Genomic DNA, 5,708 nt, shown 5'->3' on the forward strand with positions numbered 1-5,708 from the left:
GGCCATGGCCATGAGCATGTGGAGAGAGGGGGAAGGGAAGAGGAAAGGGAAGAGCCCAAGAGGGCAAGAGAGAAGCAAGAGGGAAGCAGGAGTAAGAGAGGGAGGAGGGGACAAGCAGCCCCTTTTATAGTGGGTCAGGCCTACCTGGCTATTGCCAGATAACTGTAGGGAGGAGCATACCTGGCTGTTGCCAGGTTACTGTGGGGTGGAGTTTAGATAGAATGCTAACAGACCAAACCTCTGAAATTGTAAGCCAGCCGAAGTTAAATATTTTCCTTTATAAGAGTTGCTGTGGTCATGGTGTCTCTTCACACCACTAACTCTCAAACTAAGATACTCCCTTTCTAAAAGGGAGAATGGAGCATAGCCAAGAGCAATTAGACTAAAGCAAGAAACCGGAAACCCAGCAAGGCAAATGCCAGGTCACTCAGCTCCACACAGGGCTCATGACAGCAGCAGGCTCATGACAGGGCTCCATGGGGGATTGGGCAGCCTCAAGTCCCTGGTCCTGCCACCTGCAATACACCTAACCTCTCTCTTTGGATCCTCCCTTCTGCCTGTAGCTTTCTTTAGTGACTACCCCATAACATTCCAGTGTTTCCATTGAAACAAGCCTTACCTTCTGAGCTTCACGAAATGGCCTCTCAGGGACTCTTTGCAGAGAATCTGTAACAAAATGTTACTGAGCACTTGGCTGAATTTAACAAGAAATGAGATAAAGGGAACTGACTGCCTTGAGACTAGGAAAGAAGAGCAAAATCCAAAGACTAACAGGACTAAGAGAAGAACTGCTTCCCAATTTAAAGTAGATTAAAAAAAAAAAGATAAATGTCAAAATAATAAAACACTCAAATATGAAATAATGAGCTAATTGACAGTATTGTCAGTGTTCCCACATTAAAAACCTCGCGGTAGATTAAGGTGTCTGAGAATGAAGGTTGGATCAGAACAAGACTTTGGGATTGACTTCCTCTGAAATGACTGGGTGAGAGTATTTTGTCAGGGAGAAGGTATTTGGTGGCCAGTAATGGGGACCCCCACAGTCCTAATGTCTGTTCAGAGATGTGTGGAGTCTCCACTCCTAAGCAATGTCAGGACTGTACGTCTTCCATTCCATTTTAGAGTAATCTGACTGTGTGAATTGAATCAATAACCTGTGAGCTTCTGTGTGTCATTTTGAGGCAAAGGCTTCAAGATCTGATACTTACTCATTTCCTTGTCCTTATCCTCGTCCTCTTCTTCATCCTCTGCCTCCTCGTCCTCCTTCCTTCACTGCCCTAGTGATGACAGAACACGTCTTAGGTTCTATTACCCTTGGTACCTGAGTGCCAGCGGAACATTCTGCTAAGCCATCATTTAGGATGAGCCAAGAATTACGTTTTGATTTATTCCTGTGACGTTAGAGATCAGACACAGCATTTCACATACTCAGCACACACTGTCACTCAACTATGTCTCAAGGTCACGAATAAACCTTTGAGTTAGGCTACTGAAATTTTAGGGGACCTGTTACTGTTGTTTACTACTACACCCCTAACCTTACTCTGACCAAAATAGAGGCACATATGATTAACCCTTTTAGGAAAAAAATTACTAGTCAGGAAAGAAATCAACACAATACAAAACAAAAGAAGTTGCATCATACTATATATCCATTAAGGCTGGTGTTTTCTTGTTTTTGTTTTTCAAAAAAAACTAGGTTTATTTTTATTTTATCTTTGTTGTTATTGTTTGGAGACAGGGTCTTACTATGTAGCTCTGGCTGTTCTAGAACTCACTATGTAGAGAAGACTGGCCTCAAACTGACACCTCAATACTAGGATTAAAGAAAGGCATGTGCCATCACGCATGGTTACTCATTTTTATTTTTAAACTATATATGAGTGTCTATGTGTGGGTATGTACAACATGAGTACATGTCCCCACAGGGTCCAGAGGTGTTGGATCCCCCTGGAACAATAGTTTTAGGTTTGTGAGTTGCCAGATGTGAGAGCTGAATATCAAGTTCAGGTCCTCTGCAAAATCAGCCTCTCAGTCCTTGTTCTATTGCTGCTATAAAGAGATGCTGTGACCATAGCAACTCTTATAAGAGTGCCTTAGTTAGGTTTTTACTGCTGTGAACAGACACCATGACCAAGGCAAGTCTTATAACTCTAGAGCCAGAGCCACGTGGCTGAAGCTGCTGAGTTCTGCTGCTTGCAGGAACTAGAACATGACCCCCTTATACTATTACATTATCACTGACTTTATGTTTTCCAAATCCTTCACTGCCTAAGCTTGGCTATCCTGGGTCTTGCTTTCTAGATTGACCTTGAATGCAGAAATCAGCATGCCTGTCTCCTGGGATTAAAGATGTGTACCACCATGCCTGGATCTAAATTTAGCTGGGTAGGATCTTGCCCTAAAGTCCCACTCCCTTAATCTGTTATCTCCTAGAACATAGGATTTTGCTCCATTTCACTTCCTAGTACCCCTTTAAAACTTGAACCATATATTTTATATTTTTCCTTTCTAAGCTTGCTATGCTTGTTCAAACTTCTCTTTGTGAGACTTAACCAGAGAACAAAGTATCTGCTGGGCTTTTTTGAAACTTCCTTTGTCAATTCAATTAATCTGAGTCTCTTCACCTTAGCCTCAGGCAGACTTTTCAGATAAGGTAAAAAGTAGCCACATTCTTCACCCAAATACCACAAAAACAGTCTTTATACCACATTCTAAAATTCTCCTTTGAAATCTCTTGGGCCAGGTCAAAACAGTTCAAATTACTCCCAACAACAAAGTCTTCCATATTCCTACTAGGATGACCATTAAGCCCCCATTTAAAGCATTCCACTGCATTCCAAACCCAAAGTCCCCAAATCCACATTCTTTCAAATAAAAGCATGATCAGGCCTATCACAGCAATACCCCACTCCTGCTACCAACTTCTGTATTAGTCAGGGTTCTCTAGAGTCACAGAACTTATGGGTAGTCTCTATATAGTAAAGGAATTTATTGATGACTTACAGACTGCAGTCCAACTCCCAACAATGGTCAGTAGCAGCTGTGAATGGAAGTCAAGGATCTAGCAGTTGCTCAGTCCTACATGCCAAGCAAGCGAAGGAGAGACAAACTTCCTTCTTCCAATGTCCTTATAAAGGTCTCCAGCAGAAGGCGTAGCCCAGATTAAAGGTGTGTACCACCACACCTTTAATCCCAGATGACCTTGAACTCGGAGATCTCCCTGTCTTAATCTTCTGGATTCAATCACCACTGTGTCTCAAGATCTCCATACCAAGATCCAGATCAGAAACTTCTAACTCCCAGTCTCCAGATTAGGATCACTGGTGAGCCTTCCAATTCTGGATTGTAGTTCATTCCAGATATAGTCAAGTTGACAACCAGGAATAGCCACTACATAAGAGGAAGCATTTAATTGGAGCTTTCATACTGTTTCAGTGCTTTAATTCATTATCATCATGGCAGGAATCATGGTGGTATGTAGACAGATGCTGGAGCAGCAGCTGAGACCACATCCTGATCCATGCATGGGCAGAGAGCGGGAGTGGAGGGTGGGGTGGGAGGTGGCTCTGGGGCTTGGCATGGGCTTTTGAAACCTCAAAGCCTATCTACAGTGACACACTTCCTCCATCAAGTTCATACCTTTGAATCCTTCTAATTCTTTCAAATAGAGCCATTCGCTGGTGACTAAGCATTCAAATATATGAGACTATAGGAGCCATTCTTATCCAAACCACAACTGGTAAGCACCATTAGCTACTGAGCCAATTCCCCAGTCTACAAATTTTAAGTTTTATACAATGAAAGATGCTATAAAGCAATTAGACCCCACTTCTCCAGAGGCTCAGGGATCTCCATGGGAGAAGAGACAGAAAGATTGTAATAGCCAGAGATTTGGGAAGGCCTGAGTGAAGTACGACAGGGACACAGTACTCTTGAATGCCAAGCATAAGACCTGCACAAGATGAAACCAATCCACACTCTAGCCTGGAGGAAGGGTTCATGAGCCCTAGCCCCTAGCTGAGGAGCTACTGACAGTGGATGGCTGATAGGGGAAGGGAGAGTTGGTTTTCTTTCAGCATGATAGGTTGATCATCCTTCAGTGGGTGACCTCACACCCATGAGTGTATAGGCACACAAACTGGACTCCAAAGTTTATTTTTTTAAAAAGAGAAAGAGTGAGAGAACTTGAAGTTGGAAGGGATCTGGGGTTCAGGGGTAGACCTGGGAGGAGTTAGGGGGAGAACTGGGGGAGATAAATAGGTATGAACTTCTGAATTAATGAAACATATTTTTAAAGTATGTATGGGGGGGTGATAGTTTGAATGAGAATGGCCCCCATAGGTTCATGTATTGAAATTTTTTTTTTTTTGAGACATGGTGTCTCTGTATAGCCCTGGCTGTCCTGGAACTCACTCTGTAGACCAGGCTGGCCTCGAACACAGAAATCCACCTGCCTCTGCTTCCCAAGTGCTGGGATTAAAGGCGTGCACCACCACTGCCAGGCCATGTATTGAATTCTTAGTCCCTAGTTGGTAGAACTGTTTGGGGGTGGGGAAGATTAGGAAATATGATCTTGTGGGAGGAGATAGGTCACTGGCGTGGGGGAGGAACTTGGAGGTTTCAAAAGCCCACACCAGATACAATCTCTCTCTGCCTCCACCTCGTGGATCAGATGTGAGCCCCGCCCATTGCTATGTTCTCCAGTCTGACGGTCATGGACTGACCCTCTGAAACCACAAGCAAGTCACCAACTCAGTGCTTTCTTTTCTAAGTTGCATTGATCATGGTGTCTCTTCCCCGTAGTAGACCAATAATGAAGATAGGCAGAAACCACAGCTGCTTGGAGTCCATGAACACAGTAGTCCTGTCATATCCAGAAGACAGTGTCACTCAGGTCTTCCCCAACCTCTGCCCCTGACATTCTTCCTGTCCTCTCTTCCATGATCCCTGAGTCTCCAGAGAAGGCCTATGAGAGTGCTTACTGTTCTTGCAAAGGACCTGAATTCGATTTTCAGCTCTCATGTCAGGTAGCTCACTGATGCCTCTACCATACATACATATAAAGGGTTAACATTATCTATAAACATAGCTATGAACAAATGACAGCAAAATCTGACCAATCAATAAAAGGGAGGCTATGAGGAAACGGGGATGGATGTTGGTGCTTGCTTCTCCTATACTGCCTTTACTCCCCCTGCAAAGACAACCTCTAGTTGCCTTCTGGGAGTTGCCTTTCTCACATCCCAGGCCTGTGTCCTGGATAACTGTGACCACACCTTAGCTCTAGATGGGGTCAGAGTAGAATAGGACATGTCACAAATCACTCAAATTGGTCTTAAAGGTAAGTAACATTAGGATCAACTCAAAATATAACGTGGACCAGCAGTAGCTTCCACCAGAGTGAACACTCCTCCTTGCACTTGGATGGAGCACAGTGCTTCTTGTGTATTGTGCTCAGAAGTCCAAGCCTGTGGCAGGACTTTTACTCAAAAAACCTATTAGATAGATGTTAAAGCAAATGAATTGAATAAATCAATAAAAAATAACAGAAAAGAAAATATAAATGCTAAGGATGGATCATCATTCATCAGTAGAGTGCTTACCTAGTATATCTTTGATATGATCTCTAGAAAACACCCCCAACACACATACACACACACACACACGCACACGCACACGCACACGCACATGCACATACACACTAT

Source organism: Mus pahari, chromosome 10 (genome assembly GCF_900095145.1).
Source record: "Mus pahari chromosome 10, PAHARI_EIJ_v1.1, whole genome shotgun sequence".
NCBI lineage: Eukaryota > Metazoa > Chordata > Mammalia > Rodentia > Muridae > Mus > Mus pahari.